This window comes from Coturnix japonica, chromosome 1 (assembly GCF_001577835.2).
Source record: "Coturnix japonica isolate 7356 chromosome 1, Coturnix japonica 2.1, whole genome shotgun sequence".
Classification (NCBI taxonomy): Eukaryota; Metazoa; Chordata; class Aves; order Galliformes; family Phasianidae; genus Coturnix; species Coturnix japonica.
Genome location: NC_029516.1, coordinates 10,925,537 through 10,946,085, shown reverse-complemented (window position 1 = coordinate 10,946,085; position 20,549 = coordinate 10,925,537). Strand labels below are relative to the sequence as shown.

Below are 20,549 nucleotides of genomic sequence, written 5' to 3'. Positions count from 1 at the left end.
TGAGCAAACCTTCTTGTAATAGTTAATGCTAATATATTTTCAAAGAAAGATGAAACCTTGTGCTTTAGGGCTTAAAATTATCAGGCTACTAAGAAATTCTGAGAAGATTTAAAGTGTCTGACAGATTATTCTCTATTTGTCTCAGGAAATTTCTGGCAACTTCTGAATCATCCACTTTTTGTCAGAATGATCATTAGATTGGGTGGACTACAGTGTGATCTTATATATGTGTGTGCTTGCATTTTTAACACATCTGTTCTCAAAAAATGGTTTCTTATAGATAGCTCAAATTTGAATGTATAGTTAAAAATAAAATATTAACATAAAAGAATATTGAAAATATTAGTGAATCCTTTGTACAAGAGAATATAAAGAGTAATAAAAGACATAAAGACATACTTTTTATGCAAAGTTGTTTTTTTGTCATCTAAAAATTGCCTTGAAGGGCAGTTTAAATGCCTTATCAGTTGATTTTCCACAGTTAATAGGGGAAACTAAATATACTGCCTAGCTCTGAGACACTTTTCCAAAGGAGAAAGCACCTACCTAAGGAAGGTGCTAAAGGTATTTCTAGATCACAATTTAGAACTTCAATCAAATAATAATGTAACTTTCAAGAATGATTTCAACTACGTTAGGAGTGTAAAACAGATACAGAAATGTGTTAATCTGTGCAGTAAAGCATTGTAAGAGGTACTTTGCAGGTAGAGTAAATATTATTTCTGGCATTTCTGTATGTTCTCACTGAATTACAGTGTTCAGCCACATGACCACTTAAATACAGTTAAGTAACTTACAAGTAACTTACAAGTAGTGAATACTTTGAATTTTCACAGTGGTTTAGCAAAATATCATTCTTAACAGGTGTTTCTGTAATTGTAATACACTTCAAGAACTTACAATGTTAACTGGCCTTCATGCTCACTCTGAGATTAGGGCTGGCATAATGAAAAACTGACTTGCTGAAGACTATTTTGTGATTTTATGAGATGGCAGCAGGTTTAGTTTGGAAGCCAGATGTCAGTGAGGAGTGAGCTGTGCCTTCGCATGGCTAGTTGTTGCCTGTCCCCCCATATTATGGTTTCTCTAATTAAGGGAGCTAAAGAAGGGAAGCAGGACTTTAGATCTAAAAGAGGAAGGGAAATGTACATTGATGCTCTTGCAAAACGACATCTCCAAAAAATGCCAAAATCAGCCCTGGTCACTGTCAAACTTCCAAGCTCTGATGGTCCAATTACTGTCCTTTTTGGGGTATTCTGAGAATACCTGAAAACTGATAGTTGAAGCACAGTTAATCTAGTTTTGTACTTGTGTAGGAACAGTACTATCTTTATTGGTAAGAAGCAGGTATGAAACAGTTAATATTTGGGGAAAAAAACCCCACAAGCTTGTCAAATCTAAAAAATTCTTTCATAACCTAAACCTTTTCACCAGTCTGAAAGAGAAAGTGCTGCCATAAGCTTTAAAAAACTTGTCCACCAATGTCATAAATATCAGCTCAGAAATCTAAAGGTTATAGATCCGATGTGATACAAACTGAAAGTAAAAGTGTAGTTCCTCGGCTTTTATATTCTTGTTCTTAGTTCTGCCATTGTCAAAAAAAAGCTGCTGCAGTAGTAATTAGCACTAATGCTAATATTCGGAGTGGTAGATAAGAGGATTAAGAATAAAAGACATTTTAAATGAAGGGTATGCTCATTCTATTTTTGGATATTTAATGATCTCATTTTGACTGACTGAATGTACTCAGCACTGGAAGACAGACAAAAGTCATAACAAGAAATGTCCATGAATGTGATACACTGCAGGATAACAGAATTGTACCAGTTGAAAAGTACCTTTGGAAATCATCTAATCCATGCCCTTGCTAACACAGGCTTTCAAGAATGTAGCTTACACTGCTTCAACCCAGGTGGATTTTGAATATCACCAGTGAAGACACAACCTCTGTAAGCAGCCTGTACCAGTGCTCTGTCACCCTTACAGTTAAGGAATTTGTCCTGATGTTTGTATGGAACTTCCTATATTCCAGTTTGTGCCCATTGTTCTGTAGCTGGGTACCATTGAAGAGCCTTTCCCCTTCCACTTGACTCCTGCACATTAGGTATTTATAAGCACTGGTCCCTTCTCAGTCTTCTCCAGGCTGGATAATCCCAGAAACATTGGACATTTAGCATTAGAATGCAAAGTAGATTCCATTCTTTCAGTTTCGAACTGAAAATCTAATGTAATTTCCAACTTCTATCGTAACACTGTATATTCTATGGTCAATCAATTTGACTTAAAACAGTTTTGCATTATTATCTGTTCTATCTGTCTGTCTTAATTCAAATGCATTCCTAAGCAGTGCCAATAAAAATAACATAGTGGACCACATATCTTGACATAATTAGTGTATCTTAACAATGATAAAAAAATCTGTACAGTTCCAAAGGAAAATATATGTAGTATGAGGACATTTCAACAAAAGAACAATGTTCTATAAAAGAAAAAATGGAATCTATGTCAATTGTAACTTGTATTAAAAAAAAGTTTATCTGGTCCTTGAAATTCTTCAGCTAAGCCTTTGAGCTCAGCACAAGGGCTTGCTATGGACTTCCCAACATCAGTTATAACACGCTGGGCAAGTCAGTGAAAAGAAAACATTATAATGATGGGATTTCCTCTCATACAACCTCAGCAAATGTCATATCTGGGCATAATGCAGAGGCTAAATTTTTAAACAACATAACTTTTGCTGCAAAGATGCTTGGAAAAGCTATGATAAAAGCAGTTCTTTTATCTTGCCTGAGATAGATTCAACTTGATACTGTTGAAATACTGATAATAAGGCAGTGCATTTCAGCTTCCTGTATGTACAAAAAGCACACCAAAGAAATTATTTCAGTTGTGTTCAGTTTTAAAAAGCCAACGAATTAATAAAAAAAAAAATAAAAATAAAGCTTGCTGAAAGAGAAAACACACGTTATGCTTATTGGTAGTCAAAGAACCATATGTGTAGGAGCTTAGGAAAAAGGAATGGAGCACAAAAGAGAAAACACCTTTCCAACATTACACAACCCCATAGTATTCTCCCTATTGAACGCTGCCTGCTGTTCCTGTCCTTGCCTCTCAAAAATTACATGGGGGAACTAAAGAAGGGCAATTAAAGCTTGGAACTGCTTAAATTGATTTGGAGCTTTCAGCTTGGAAAAGGGACAATGAAGGGGGATATGGCAGATATGTATNAGGAGAAACCTGGGAAAGTGCCTAGAAAACAAATGAATGGATGCCTGGCTTCTCACTGCATGAGAACAAGAGGATGCCCAATGAAATTAACGGATTTAAAATGAGAAAAATAAATGTGTCGGGGATTTTTTCCCCCCCACAGTATAAGAAAATAGTGGCATTCACTGCCAGATGCAGCTGGTATCACAGAAGCAGTCAAAAAGCAACAATGCAAAGACAAAGAAGAAAGAATTGTGCATTAAATTGTCTATTAAATGTAAAGGTAGAACCTCAGAATCAAGTGTTCCATACAGCGGAGATTGCTGGAGTGGAGATGTATCTTTGCACGCCCTCCCTGTTCTTATATTACCAGCTTTAACACTTACTAAGGGGCTGTAGGAGAGCAGGGCGCAGGGTATGGTTCCCTTTGGTTTGGCTCAGTAGTGCTGCCCTCTTCCTCAGGTGTCTCCCGGCTGCACTCAGAAAATGCGTGCATGCTCCCTGCCACCCCCAGCACAAAGTCAGGAGGTCAGCTGAAGCCAGCAGCACTAAAGCTAAGCTCTTTGCATGAGACCTGGCTAAAAGCCTTCACGCAGACAAGCACTGCAGAGCGAGTATTTAATTGCAGAAATGCCACCACTGCTTAATCTATCTTGCTGCTGTGCCTGCTTGTCTCAGTGCTCCTATTTCCATGTGCAGTTGAATGTTGGAGATGATCTAACCTAACCTGCCTGACTTTGCAGATGAAATGGCCTGGAAGCCGTAGTTACAGCTCTTGAGTATTCCCTGCCCCTCCCAAGCTGTACGCAAAGGTCTCCCTGATTCTGCAAAGAGTCAGGTAAAATTACTGGGTGGTTTGCCCCAGTGACAGAGAACAGACCAGGAAATCAAGAGGGGCACAAAAGGCAGGAAATGAAGAGGCTAACACAGCTGTATTTTTTTCTTAACCTGAGCTCACCTATCTCAGGAAGTAGTAAAACTTTTATCAATAAAGTGTTTTATGATGGAGCAATAGATCTGAACTTGTTTCCCCTGAAATGGTAAGCCCTTTGGGAAAGGAAAAATGCTTTTTGCTGTGAGTACAAAAGCAGAAGAGTCATCACACTTAAGTGATAACACAGCTCAGATCTGGCAATGTTCCCTACACTGATGTGAAAAGACCAAAACTGTGGCACAGGGTGGGACATTCTACATTCATTCCTCCTGCAGGGAGTGAAAGAAGAAAAGGGAGAGGAAGGAGGGATTTATTTTATTTTATTTTTTTTTGACAGGTCTGCATTTTTATCTTCATAGAATCATTGAAATCATTTGAGTAGGAAGGGATTTTAAAGTTCAATCTAGTCCAACTCTCCTGTAGTGATCAGGGTCCATCCATAGCTAGATCAGGTGCTTGGAGCCCCATCCAGCCTGAAGTACCTGATCCAGCCTGAAACCATCAGGTTTTGTAGGAATGGTAATATTCCAAAACTTCCAAGAGCTTCACTAGTCTAATTTAACAAACAAAAAATTACAGTCTAAAAATGAGTTACAAAATGTTAAATATGTTGCTGAGGAACTAAGAGATGATAGCAAGAATGAATAATCACACAAAATAAGAGATGTGCCAGGGCCAAAAAGCTTTTAATAAGAATATTTTAAATTCAGATCTGCGGCTCAGATTCTGAGCCCAGAATGAGATACACATTTCTTTTCACACTTATTTTCGGAGTGGGCTAAAACAATATCCAGCAACAAATACACCCCAACTTCTGCTTATTCAGCCCTCTAACTTAGATTGATTTGTCTGTACTGTTTATATAGCTTTCAGTTGCTGAAGTATCAGTCAAAACTGTATGATTCAGCCACAACAAAATGTAAAAGACAAATCTTTTTTTTCATTTATTAGATCAGTAATGCAAATTCTAGATCTCATATTTCCTACACGATCACCAACTATTGATTCTAAGTTAAGAGGAAAGTAACATGAAGTCCAATTATTGACGGGACGTAAGGTGTACATTTGGTGTTTGATCACACACTGATCACAAACAAATACGAAAATCATGTCATTGAAGTGGTACACTGAGTTTGTGTAAGCAAAATTGGCTGAACTTCTGATTTAAGTAATGAATCCGTTCTATTATTTGCTACAAAGGTGATAGCTGCATTTGTTAATTACTAGAGGCCCATTGCATACATCAAGACGCAGCTTTCAAATTATTATTTACACAGGTCGCTCCAAAAGTAATGCCTCCTTGTTATTTCTATGGAAATGACAACAGCTACAGAGAGTACAATAAGTCTGCTAAATAGAGCAAATTCTCAGCTACAAATCACTACCATTCATCACAGCCACCACCGTTAGCTATGCATTTTCACTAGCAATGAATAAGATCCTGTGTGCTGCTCTCATAACAATCTGCATCAGTGGAGGAGACCCACAGCCACTGTCACAACTGCTGAAATCACCACCCACTGCCTCACTGCGCTCACATCCACTGGTTGGTCTCCACAAATGTTCAGCAAGTGTCAATGAATCTCAATGGCTGCCATTCTTTCTGCAAGGAGGAATTCAGTGACACACTTCTGCTTCACATGCACTTCCAGATCAGATGCCATTCCCTCAGATTGCCCCTCTGCTCCATCTGTAACACGGCAACAAAATGTAAAGGTTCAGCGTTTGAGGCACGGACTCAGATGTGAACGATCCAAATCGTTTATTACAAGTTCTCACATCCCTTATATACCTTCACAAGTTGTTATTTTCTAACTTTCCCATCTGCCCTTACAACTTTCCCAAACACCTTACATGTCAACAAAGCATTCTACAAAACACTTTTCAACTATCCATGCAGGCACATGTCCAATCAGAGCTGTGAGACTCTTCTTCTCCTTGCAGAGGTGTCCTTGATTCTCATGCTGTTTATCTTGCTCCACAGCTGCTGCTCTGAACAGCTTTTCTTGTATTTCCACATAAAGGGACGTTGGTGGGAAGGTTCAGCCCTTACTGCTATACAACCAACATCCACTTCTGATGTCATGGTGTGACATAATAGAATAGGAGGCATTAATCTGGGAGCTGCCCATGCATAATAAAGATGCCCTAACATGACCAAACTGATAGTAAAAGATAACAAAAATTAGTATTTTTTAAAATATGAACACAACGAGATCTGATGAAATGAAAGGAGATCTAAAAGCTGTATCTCCATCTGCAGTGGTTCATATTATGTAAGCCCTGGGACAACAAGATTTAGTCTTCTCCAGACTGCAGTCCAGACACTGAGCATTCTTTGGACCCAATTTTAGGTATATGTTTTTGGCAAGCTCTAGAAGACAGCAGAAATGAAAAACTGTGATTTTAGTAGTACTTAGGGCAGACCCAACACACTGGCAGCATAACCAGCAGGGCAAGATCGTAAGTGGCTTGTGGTCTCATAAACTTTGCAGTAAATGTTCGATATAAACCAGGTAAATGAGTTGCAGATAACTTCTTTGGAGGGTATGACATCTGTGTACAACAGATATTGAATATGCCTTAAATGCAGGCTTCGTGGACCTTATGAACTCTGTGTAGGCCTCCAGGAGCCAGCCACGTGGCATTACCATCCTCTCACTTCAATACTCTGTCAGATTCACACACTGCTTTACCATGGAAGTAGGCAGGATTAATTTGTTTTTCTAACATACTTGTGCTTCTGATCAGCATATTCATGTGATATTATTATGATTTTTCTAGTCACCTGTGTGTGGTATTTAGATCATTCTTTACTGTGCCATAGAACATGCTCTGCAGTGCAAATGTAGAATAATTTAGAACTGTTGAAGCTTTCTCTCAAAATTCTTGCAACCACCTTATAAGATTCCTGAAGAGGAAAACAGTACATAGAGATTGTAAAATATAATAAGTGATGTATTTTAACAAAATTCAAGACAATTACCACCTCCTTAAGGAAGCCTTACAAACTTCTTTTCACCCACTCACCCTGAGTGAGTAATTTATTTTGACGGCTGACTAGACTATAATTAGGGCTTTTTTAATCACTTCTGCAAGGTTGGGTGAGTGGATTTTGTCCTTGGGTTCATACATTTTCATGATGGTTTTGCAGTGCTGTTTGATGGATCAAAGTTGCATAAATCCTGGTGTTGATGCTAAAACGGAATTCAAAAATAAAGCCTTCTAAACTCTTTTCATTTTGGATTCTCAAGATGATTGTGACATTAAAATGGTAAAGAGGTCAGAAAAAGTAGACCTCTCAAGATTTAAGAAAGCAAAAATTATTATTGAATGTAGATTTCTGATTATATTTTGATCACATCTCTAAAATTCTACAGTGTTCTTGCTTTAAACTTTGCAGCTAACCTTCAGTTTTTTTATGTTCAGCCAGAGAATGAAGATCCTGCAGAAGTCTTTCCCTACATTTTCTAACTAAGCCTTTGAATCCAGGTTGTTTAGTTCTCTGGCACTTGCTGTTACATGAACATCTGAATTAAAAATTAAAAGTAAAATTTATTTACTTTTGGCCTAGTGTCAGAATTAGTTATACATGATACACAGAAATAATCCCCTATTTGTTGGATCTATCTGTCTGTCTATCTATCTATCTATCTATCTATCTATCTATCTATCTATCTATCTATCTATCTATCTATCTATCTATCTATCATCTATCTATCTATCATCTATCTATCTATCTATCTATTTAAAATCTGTTTTTCATCCTTGGTATTTTCTTACTGTTTTGGGATTTTGCCCTAGCAAAAGGAGGAATGGTGGGCATGGCATTAATGGATTGACAGCTGCACTAGATGATCTCAGAGCTCTTTTGCAACCACAATGGTTCTATGGCTTCGTGATCTTCCAGAAATCCCAGGGTTCTGTTAGAACAGACAGGGCAGTGTTAAGAAAATGCTGTGCTTACATCACCAATGCATTCCCTATGAATGCTTGAACATTTTCTGGCAAGGGCTCACCAGCTGTTTCCCTGAGACAGGGAGATTTTGGATGACTTGTGTTGCTGTGACTCTTCCCCAGGCAGCATTCTCATTTAGGTTGGTCTCTGCAGCTTCTGCTAACAGACATTAGGCAGATATGCTAACTTCTGTGTCAACTAATGACATTTTAATAACTGGCTTCAGGATTGTCTATTCATCTACATTAAAATTAAATCACTAATTATAGCTGCGGATTTTTGCCCAAGAGTGTTCTGGCCGCCAGTGAATGCAATAGCAGAGGAAGTTTCTAAATTCACAAATACAGGAGCAGAGATAGCCAGGCTGTCAAACTTTCCAACATCACAGATCAGCTCCTGATCTTCCCTTGCTCCAGGACCTCAGCTGTTCCCAGTAAGAACTATTTTTTTTCCACACAGTCTGGGAAAAGGTTGTTGCAGGAAGAATATGAGATTGTTTCTGTTTCTTAATTAGGTCTTTTTTCATGAAAAATATTAGTAGCAAATCAATTCCTATGAAACTGATGGAGTATATTATATCTGCATAGGAGGGGGTCTGAATCAAATATGATTTTCAGAAATTTTGAAGACATCCAAATTAAGACATGCAAAGATAATATGCATTTAAAAATATATAATTTCCCTGGGGAGGTCACTTTATGCTTCACTCTTTTCACAACTTTTCTCTGTCTTTGCTTCCATAGTTCTTCCATTTTACATAGCTTCTTTTTCTTAAAAATGTACTGGGATGGTTTTAATCTATAAACATTCAGCATTCCTCATTTGTTACTGAATCTTTTAGCTATTAGCAGTCCCACCATAACCATATGGTTATGTCTAGAAGTACAAGAATCAAGCAGAAAGAACAATTTCACCTTTAAAAAATACGATACTGCTTGAAGTGTTTTCATCACTCCTTTAATTTCTTCCAAGTCCAAGCCAGGTGAACAGAAATAACTCTCTTGAACACAAAATCTTTTGCAGTGGGGAAATAACTTCTCCCATCAGACCTTGGAATCCCGTGGATTGAAGGTGGAAATACATTTCAGGTAAAGTAGCTATAAGCCATCCTGTGTTAAATTCAGATGGAGGTGGCTACAGAAAGGAAGAGGCTCGCTCCATAAAGATTAAGGTCCTGACCTTCTTTATCCCAAATATTCTTTAAGTTTGTATTTCCCTCTGAGCAGCAGAATAAATCAATTTTAAATAATGGCCTAGAAGGGAGATGATTGTTTATCAGATGCTGTGCACACTGCACATCATCATACATCTCCCAGCTGCCAGGAAACATACAGAGACCTTTTGCTCCCAAGTTTTGATTTTACACAGAGCGTAACAGAAGTGATAGATCTAAATAACATACCTTGAAAGGCTACTGTAACTTATTTAAGGAACTTTACAAACATGAATCACAGAAGTATGAATGCAGGACACTGGAACAGGACAGTGCAACAATTCAGCTTGATATCAGTGACTATTTTACTGTATTATATACATTTTAAAGCAATTTCATCATCTGACCTCACCTTCTAAAAAATGACACTAAAGTTAATCTGAAACCTCCACTTTCACATAAAAGAGTTTGCTAAAAAATGTATTTTGTGGTAGACTCACACTCTTGACTACCTAAACTGTCTTTTGACTGAAGCGAGATGCTGGAATAATCCTCCTTAAGTTTGACTAGTCCTGTATTTCCGTTTGGACAGAGAAATAATTTTACAGACTTATTTTAAAAGAGTATATTTACAGTTTCACAGTAGCATTTTAATGGGCTTATAGTTGGAAACCTGTTGTCTCCAGCTTCCTTTTGACAAACTCAGAGATGTACTATAAGCTGTTTCTTTTGTCTGGCATTTTCTTTAAACTTTTTTTTTCTTTCTTTTTTTTCTTCTTTTTTTTTCCCAGAAAGAATATCTGCCTGTAATTTTTGTATTTGTTCATTCAAGCTGCTACAGGAAAACCCTACCTCTTTAATTGGAGAGGTACATGGGAAATCTTTGTCTTATTTGCCTAACAAGGCATCTTCAGATTGTTATATATAGACCTCTTGCACACAGAGATTAGGAGTAAGCAAATCAATATTAGGGTTTGATGTGAAAGATATTTCCTCGTGTCATTTCATCACATAGTTACAGAAGAACTGAGTAGGGGAGGAAGTAATCTTGGATTGTTGGAGTGAGTTCAGAGGATGGATATTAGGATATTCAGAGGGCTGGAGCACCTGTCCTATGAAGGAAGGTTGAGGGAGTTTGGTTTGTTCAGAAGGCTCTGGGAAGACCACATTGTGGCCTTCCAGTAGCAAAAGGGCACTGAGAGAAAAACTGGATAGGGACTTTTTATCAGGGATTGTAGTAATAGGACAAAAAGGTAACAGCTCTAAATTAAAGATCAGGCAACCTGATCTAACAAAAGGTGTCTTTACCCATGGCAGAGCAGTTGGAAGATGATGGTCTTTAAAGATCCCTCCCAACCCCAACCATTCTATGATTCTATGATTTTCTAATGAATGAAGATGGCCTACGTGAGTCTTCTCATTCCTAAACTATATAACTGGGCCATTTCAAAGTTTTTCTTTCTTAAGTATCTGAAATTATTTGTTTCACAATGTCATGCTTTCCAGCAGAATGGAGGGTCACTATGGCACACAGGGGAGTGCAGTGTGAGATCCTAAATAACCCCTTGTTGCTTCAGCTGCTACAAGACTACCAGGAAAGTGGCCTCAGGATTATCAAGAAAGTACCACTGCCACAAGTGTATGTGCTCTTTGTCGTATGTCAAATTCATTTTAGACATTATCTAGGCATGAATAAGATTGCTGTGGAAATGTTCTGTATCTAGGTGCTTCCCACTCATTTCTCAGCCATGACAGTAGTTAAGCACAAATAGACATAATGGTCCCAAGACCAAACATGTCTTTACACAAAGAACTGGAGAAATGCAGAAGTTGTCAGTGCACACTAAATTGTTACTGGAATTGATGGTCCAAATTTTGTGCTTAATTTGTGCTTGGAATCTACAAAGCAAATAGATTTTTCCCTAGTGAGAGCTGATAAGCAGTGGAAACAAGAGATGTTAAAGCACTACCACATTGTTCACATTGTCTCTCTGAGATAACATCTAACAATTGCCTGAAGGCAGTTAGACAAGTAGTTAAAAATAGAGTAAACGAACTGTTATTCACCAGGTTGACTGCTTAAAAATGAAAAAAAAAAAAAAAAAAAATCTGAAAAATCTGGCCTATATATTTTTTTTGTTTTCTGTCAAGGACAGCCAAATGTTTTTGATGTATGGTCTGCACAGTCATTACAGATTGAAGCCAACATGCACAACTGTCCAAGTGTTTCTTATCTCTCTCTTTCCCATTGACACACTGTGTTGCCCTAGGCTACTTTTTGTTGGCTGTCCTTGTTTTGCTTGGCTGTTTTGTTTCTGATCCTAAAATCCTGTTCTGGGGTAAAAGATTTTTCTACTTTGTCATGGATACCTCTTGACTCTGCCCCGTGAGACAGCGAAGCAACAAAGGGAATTAAATGCAAAAACATCTCTCTCTGTCTGTCTTCAGCTTTTGAACACTGCAGCTGAAAAAAATTCCCTGGTAATGCTCAGTGCTGGTCAGGTCCTACAGAAAAGCCAAATGGTTATTCTTGGAAATGAAAACACATCAGTTAGGTATATGTACATTCTTTACTTAAAATATGCATCTGTGAGAGAAGCACTGTAAGATTTCTACACTTTAAATACTGATGCAATTATAGACATTCCTGCTGTGAAAAAAACCATAATCTCAAATTCTAGGTTATCAAATAGATAGATTGTTTCATTTATAGCCAAACTTAGAAGATCTGCACTTCCTAGGACCTTTATACTTTTACAAGACTACTCCCTTACAGATACAGATATCAAAGATCCAATTCTCACTGCTCATGAGCATAACTCAAATACTTCCAGTGATGTTAATGGATTTACGGTGTTATGAAAGAGATGCAAAGTTCAATTGCTAAAGAAGTGCAGTTCTGTGAAACAAAGGGTTTTGTGGGTTTTTTTTTTGTGATACTTGAGTGATTACTTATGACAGAATTCAACATATTTACTCTTGTAAATGGCAAATAATTTCTCTTTAATTTTCATTCTGGAAAGAAAATGGCTCAGGAAGAGTCACAAAGTAATAACAACCTTGAGCACTTACACAACATTTCACATTTCAAACTGCTTCGGAAATATAAACCAATTAAGCTGTCTTTATGATTTATGCTAAGGGAGACAAGAAATATATAAACAAAGTCAAACTGAGATGCAGGGCTCCAGACTACAGCTCTGTGAATTACAAATCACAGAAACAGCTTAGGGATGTAGAGCACAGGGGACTGGGCTAATGCTAGGAAGTGGAAGATAAAACCACGTGGCAGGCTGTGTAATAGCCAGTATGTTATTATCTAGTTAGTGGTATATGGTCATATGTTCTTTCCATAAGTAACAGAGAACACTTAAATACACTACTTGGCTAAATAAGCATTATCAGTTGTGTCTTTCATCACTACAAACATCTATCGCTCATTAGCTCATTAATGACTTTCTGGAGATATCTGATTTACAATGCAATCACCCCTAGTAGTTCCTTCTAAATTGATAACCAAAGGGCAATTAAAAACAGTGCCCATACCAGACCATTAGGTTATTTAAGGAGGAATAGCTGAGCTACTCGTTCCTTTTAAAAGTACATTGTTAACATTAGGAGCATAAATGTTAATTAGAGTAATGACTTCATTCAGCAATTTCTTTTCTACAAGGCCATTTGGATCAAAATCCAGCTCCTCTGTTTGAAAGGGCAAGTTCTTTTTAATTAGGACAGCTACTCCATTGGCACCAGTAATAAATGAGGAAAGAGATAAAGGTCTAACCCACTCGGATTTTTACTTTTTTTTTTTTATTTCTGTGTAGCATTCATTATTATTGAAAAAATCAGTTGTACTCAGAAAAAAACCACACAGAAAGTCTTCAGTCTTTTGATGCTAATGTACAACTTTTACAAACTTTTTTTTTTTTTTTTTTTTTTTTTTGCAGCCCACATATTCTCATATGGTCATTTCTGAGATACATTTTCCTCCTTGCATGCTTGAGTGGGCAGAGCAGTAGCTCCAGGTCATTGCTATTCCACTGGATGATCCCCCTAAAGCAGGGGTTTGTGCCAGAATGAGACTAGCTAAGAAAAAGCTTCAAAGACTATTTAATTTCAGGCCTGGTCTGCTTTTGTGCATCTCTCACCCTTCAATCACGCTCTGACCCTGTCTACGCACAAGCATGCAACTGAGAGAGGACAGGCTGCTCTTGGCAACAGTAATGCCCAGTGCCTTGCCCAGTGCTGACCTGAGATTCAAAGCAAGGGAGTTCTCATTTGAACATGGAAAAATCTGCACAGGAACAAAGAGATGTGGTAAAAAATGTGGGGTGGGGAAAGAGAAAAAGAGAACACACCTCTGCCCTGAGAAGGCAGGAAATATTTTTCCTCATCATTCTTGCCTGGACTGGAACAGCCTTACAAACTGCCTAAAGACCATTGCCACCTTTCCCTCTAGAGTCAGGATGCATTATTACAGAGCAGTTTGGCTTCTGACCAACTCAGTGCTTCTCAGTATTTTTTAACTGTCCTTTTAGGACTTGATCAGCTGAATGCACTAGGCATATGCAGTTACATCTATTAGTACCAGAGAATAGGTTTGAGTTATCATTGTCATAAAGGTGTCAAACAAGTAGTGGTGGGAAAAGAAGGGATGAACCCATCAGTGCTTAACAGGAGTTGTCTATAAAGGCACCATTTGTAATATGTACAGTGATGCTGGAGTGAAAGACAAAGAACAGGCTGTTATTCATGATGGAGTGAACTGAAGAGACTGCAGTTACATCATTTGCCAAAGCAGAAAGATGCAAAGGGAAACCTCTGAAAAGCTCTGAAGCACCATGTTGCTGCGGAGAGAGGACCCATGGGTCACAACACTGACTATGAAAGAGTTAAGGATAAGGACTAGATATGACTGGAGCTAGGCATGGACTCAGTCATCAGTCAGCTGATTGGATGAAATCCTTCTGGACTCAGGGACCCAGAAGAATCACTGATTCCAACCCCTGGATCCATACACAAACATTCAAAAATCTGACCATATGTCTGAGAGCATTGTCCAAACTCTTCTTGTACTCCAGCAGTTCCAGGCCAGACTGTGTCCACGGCCCTGGGCAGCCTGTTCCATGCCCACCACCCTCTGGTACAGACCCTTTCCCCCAACCCCTTTTCCCACCCCTCCACTGGCACAGCTCCATGCCGTTCCCTTGGGCCCTGTTGCTGTCACACAGAGCAGAGATCAGTGCTGCCCCTCTGCTCCCTGTGAGGAGCCACCATGAGGCCCACAGAAAATAGAAAAGCCTGTTCTCCACATCAGAAAATAAGGCAATTCATGCAGCCAGATGTGTGCAGATGTACACACACACGCACATATGGTGCTGTCAGCACACACAGACTAGATTTCTCGTGCACCCACATAAATGAGAGCTTTGAAAGCAATTTTTTGTTTGTCCCTGACCTGGTCAGAATGCCAGTGGGAATATGCAGATATATATTTAATACATTTCATCTCATAAATTGCAACAGAGATTAGTATTTATAACAATAGTGTAGTCTTTCTTCTTGCTTATGACCAGCTATCACTTGGTCTGTTTGACTTGTTTGTGCTAAAGACAATCATGACAGCCCAAAATAATTATCCGTACAAAGTGGGCCAAATCCTGCTCAGTTCTGCTCCATGATGTTACTGAGGACAGTTGTTGCAGCTGATCTTGAACCAATATGTCTAATCTGCAAAGCTTACTGCATTACAGATTTGCTGTATTGAAGCTACAAGGGTCAGCACAACGACATGGTGATGCAGAAAATAAGCCCAAGAGGGCACTTTATACTTTCCTGCCAAAATGTATAGTAAATGAGAGAAATATGTAGCTATTACTATAAAATAATTCAATGGTGTAAGCCTTGCTTTATGTGGTTCACAGTGTCAGAAAATCAAAGGTTACAAAGGCACAGGGAATGTATAGGCATGAGATCCTCCAAAGAAAGGCAAGATGGTGATTACTGAGTAGGCTGCAAGGAAAAACTTACAGAACTACTGTCTGTTCTGATTTTTAAGCTCTGTGTCCCACATTAAAAGTGCCATTCAGAACGATCCGAAAAGTTGCTGCTGTGTGCCATTAAAGTGCTATGTTAGCAGCTACTTCACCAGTAGCTCCCTACTACAAAGCTTTTGTATTTCCTTTGGAAGCACGGAATTTCTATGCACATTTTCTGTCCAGGAGAACTAAATTTACAGCTTTTACAGATGGCATTGACACTATATTCACTAACCTTGCTTAGCAAGACCTATTTCTGTGTAAAGTTCCCAAAATAGCTTTTGGACTGCAGTAGTGTTTCAGGTTTGGAACAAAAAACCTGAGGCTAACGGAAGTTGTACCTGACCCTCATTCCTCATCATTACACTGTTATTGAAGCATCATTCTTATTCATAGTTCATGTAAGTGCTTCTAGATAATTTTGTCTGAGGCAGACTGTAGTGCTGTCAAGTATAAACTACTCTGCTGGCAGATAAATAAGAACTATGAGGAGAGGGATAGGAGAAGGCAACTGAGCTGCCAAGGTGTACAGATCCTCCACCAGTGCATCTGCTTCCAGGGAGAATGTCTGTCAATGCCCCAACAAAGCAGTGAAATCCATCTGTCATACTGACATAAGTAATTTAACTCAAACACTGCAAAATAAAAGATGCAAGTGTCTTTTAACCCGTTAGGTCTTTTTTGGCTTTACCATTACCTTTACATACAAATCTCTCATATTCTATCTCTAAGCCTCCTTTAAATTTCTTGCAAAGTTTCAGATAAAACTCAGTCAGTGACTTTACTTGAAGAAATTGAGGTTTGGATTGCTGTGAGTATAGACATTTCTTTCACCCATATTTAATGACATATTTTATAAATTGCCATGCTGATTAATCATCAGACTGTATGTTTTAAGATAAATGAAGGTCTAATTTCTTTTAAGTTATTTTTAAAAATATTTATGTTCTATTTAGACTTTTGGCTAGAAAATGTCTTCAGGGGATATCTTCAGAGAAATTGAACTTATTTGCTACCTATGTATGTCAGTCACTGAGAACATAAAATAGCAGGTTATACACACTAATAGCCACTTGTCATTTTCATCTCCCCCCCCTTTTTTTAACGTCTCCAGACATAACTCACATTAGATGAAACTGAACGTTAACATGCAGAACTATTTTCAAAGGGGAAAGCCAGCAGATATTTATCATTCAGATTATTACATTTTCATTAAATTAAAAAAAATTGTTTAACTGAAAACTTTTTTTTTTTTTTTTTATCAGGTAAAAGAAAAAGAGTGAGATGCTAACAGTTTTATCAGATCTATCCCTAAGTTAGAACCTTAAGACATGAGGCAAATTGACTTTTTGCATGGGCAAACAAAGATAAGATAAGGTTAAACAATTTTAAACTAAAAGGGAAATTTAGTTTAGAGGTTAGAATGAAATTTTTACTCAGAGGCAGTGGCACGGCTGTGGATGCCCCGTCCCTGGAGATGTTCAAAGATACTGGATGGAGCCTTGGGCATCCTGGCCTAGTGGAAGGTGCCCACAGCAGGGGATTTGGAACATACCTTGTAATCCAAGCCATTGTATGATTCTGTATATTTTCCTCCTAACAACTCTTTCTAACTCAATCAGATTACAGTTTTCTTAGCTGTAATAATTGAGTAAATCTTCTATCAATACCCATAAACCTAATAATTATTCTTCTATCAACTCTTATAGTATTTTCTAATATTTTCAAACTCCCTCACAACCATTTGCCAACCCAGTCTCAGAACATCACTCTGAATTAAGAATTGTAGCAAAGGTGTTATAAAATACATTTGAGATTAAGAACAATGTTGTTCAATATTTTTGCCCACTCATGCTTTGAAACTCACAATTATTTTCTGTACACAGAACGAACCCTTACTTTTATAACACTGATGCTTATTTAAACTGACTGCAAGGGAAGCAATTGCTAGCCAATGAAACTCTTTACAGAGCAGAGCGGAGAAAACCAGAGGGATCTTTTTGCTGAATGAAGAGGCCAATGAGCTGCACAGTAACAATCTATCAGAAGCTCTGGCACTGCCGTTGTGGGGATGTGCCACACTGATAATTCTGGCATTATAAAAATGGCATTATAAAATCACAGTGCTCCAGTGCTGTTTGGGACATTGGATGCAGATTTTAATTGGACTTTTTACATTTATAGAATAAACAGACGGTGTGTCCTTCTGAGACAGCCTTGTTAAGAAGTTGCTAAGCAGCCAGAATCTCATGTGCATGTGTCCCGTGTGCTGTGCAATACCCAAGCAGAGCACCCACATCATCTCTGAGTGCATGTGTACTTGCATGGGCACCCAGTACATAGCAGTGCCCCCATATGCTGCCTGTGTGCTATTGGACATGCCTGTGCCTCATGCTTTGCCTGCTGGGAGTAGCTTGTTAACCATGCTTTCCCACCCCCCAGTGTCACACTGGCAGCAGAACATTGGTAATGCCAAAACTATTATATGGCCCCATCTGCTGCGAGTGCTGAGAATGCCAGAAATAGATTCACTCATGATGCTGTGCAACATAGCATCACAACTTCCGATCTGTGTTTGGAAAGAAAAAGGACTCCTATTATGGGACTGCTCCATCTCTGACCGTGCCCAAGGTGTTGGCATTTGTCCCTGCTGGGGATGCACTGATGTGATGAAGTACCTTCAGAGCACAGTTCTGCAGAAGTTACTGCAAACTGAAATAAGCTACTTCTCTTTTCCCCTCTAGAAATTATATTAGCTGCTAAGGAAGGATAGTATCCAGGTTCCCAGAGTGTAAAATAACATGGCATCTTTGTGGACCATCCTCTTATGAACGTCCCTGAATTAATTGCCATTCAAATTATTGCCTGTCATTTAGGAAAGAAATCCAGCTTTAACTTTAAAAATGTAATACAAGGTAACCATATCTAATTTCTTGCCTCCACTGCTAAATATATGTGCTTTATGTCTAACTGAGCAGGTTCAAGTTACAGCTAGTGGATCTTCTATGCTGGCTGTGAGACTGAAGAACTATCTATTACTTGGTATCTATTTCTGCAAACACTGTGGAAGTATTTGCAAAATGTGACAAAGTCACCCCTTCAGCTTCATTTTGCTAAGCTAGACAGATTCAGGTCTGAGTAACCCACATAAATCACGTTTCTTACTATAATATTTCTCATGAACTCTCTCCTCTGATTTGTCATCTTCCTGCTTGAACTGCAGGCACCACAACTGGGCAGAGACAGCCAGGAGAGCATAAAGAAGCTTCATACACAAAGGTTATTTATCCTCTGAAGTCCTGCTGGTTTAATCCTCTGCTCTACAATCACATTATCTCTTTGCCCTGATACCAAAGCAGGAGCTCACTTTCAGTTAATATATTTTTCTACACTCTTACACCTCTTAGGTGTCACAAATTATAAGAAAAATAAAAGATAACCCATATAAGTTTGCCTCAGAATTTTCCTTTATGAAAACAAGCAAGCAAACAAACAAAAACCTTTAGTAAACCCTTCACCATTTACCTAGATAATCTAACTCAGGTGTCATCTTTCCTTTACCATCTACACTCTCCACTCAATAAAACATCAGTTTACAGGTGTTTTGGTCTTGGCTTCTAAGGCTGAGTAGCAGAAGATTCGGTTAAACATGTGCTAAAATCACACTGAAAGTTACATCCTTTGTCTATCAGCTTCTATAGAAAAACACTGTTTTTAGGCACTATTAATAACTACTGATGCATAAGAAAGATATCTCTGGGGTGGTGTTGCACAGAAGGAGCTGTGAGAATAAAACAAATAAATCTCAGCAGTGATAAGCCAATGCGAATAGACAAATACTTTTTGAATCATTTGTTTTGTAGTAAGTCATTGCCACTGAGAAACCTGCAGAGGGTTGCATGTACAGAAGTTTAGGTAGCAGGGAGACCTATGTCAAAACGTGAGAAAACAATGAAAGGTGTATGTGTGCAGGAGTATGGATTCCATCCTGTTACTGACAGCAACTGCATGACAAACTATTGGAGCAAAAATGATACATGAGTGATACTAGCTACCTCTACAGTTTTGTAACTTTTCATGAAAAATGAATGATATACAATATATTGAATCCATCCCAGACTACTGACACATTATAACCTTGACTATGTAAGCACAAACTCAAAATTCAACCAATTTGTCATTAAATGATGCAAATATAATTGTTTACATTCAATTTAATAACCTCTTTTCACACATTCAAGAAAGAAGTATGTTTTACCAAGGCTTTTAACAACACTTGCATTAGAGAAACTCCCTAGATATTTTGTCTTCTAGCTAGGCTCCCAAAATAACTAGCTGCTTTTCATCTGTGACTTATTTAAGCCAAACAAAAACAGTAGAGCACGTAGCTATGCTTAGAAACAAAGGATTACAGGATAATTCAGTTGGGCTTGGACCTCAGAAGGTTGCTAAGTCCAATCTCATGCTCAAAGATGAGTGACCTGTTGAGTCCGACCAGGTTGTTCTGGGCTTTCTTGAACTGACTTTTGAAAATATACATGAGCACAGACTGTACAATCTCCTTTGGCAGCTTACTCCAACTTCTGATTCCCGTATGGTGAAAGTTGCACCATCTACCTAGATCTATAGCTATGCTCAGGTTCATAAAGCCCAAAATGCGTTTGGCCATATGGATCCCTCAGAAGAGTCTTGCTATCAAGCATATTGATTATTCTCTCTGTTTGGTGTTATTTGAAACACTGATGACAGTGTCAGGATAAACTCCTCACTTGTCACCAGCATCCATGTAGAAGTCCGACAGTTAACCAGTAGGCCCTGCAGCAAACCATTCAACCAGTTTTTTACCCATCTATTTGTGTCATCCTCACCATAATACACTTGCACATTTGGTTACAATCACAGTATATGGCATGATGGAAGAAAGATTAGAGTCCAACTTCTGGTTCTCTAGATCTGATGATAGCTAAACTGATGGACAGCCTGAATTTGATTAATGTGACTTGATGATGAAGGCAGCTTCTTATATTTTGCTGAGAATTTACCATGTAAATGACAGATTTATAAATGTATCTGAAAAAACTACAGTTTTCACAAAATGTCTGAAAAAGCCTTAACATGTGAATATGTCTCACATTGTAGCCCGATTCTGATACTTGTTCATGAAGAACTGGCTTCCATGTCTCTCTTATCAGTGGGCAATAGAAAGAAGAAACATAAGATGATGATAAAACAGTGTGAAGACAACAAGCTTTGATGTTA

General features: G+C 38.3%; 1 protein-coding gene across 10 annotated transcripts in view; it reads right to left on the bottom strand.

Annotated features, from left to right (window-relative positions):
* Window positions 1-20,549, bottom strand: part of MAGI2 (membrane associated guanylate kinase, WW and PDZ domain containing 2) — a 675,337-nt gene that overhangs the window by 240,580 nt on the left and 414,208 nt on the right. The gene's annotated exons all lie outside the window — the stretch shown is intronic.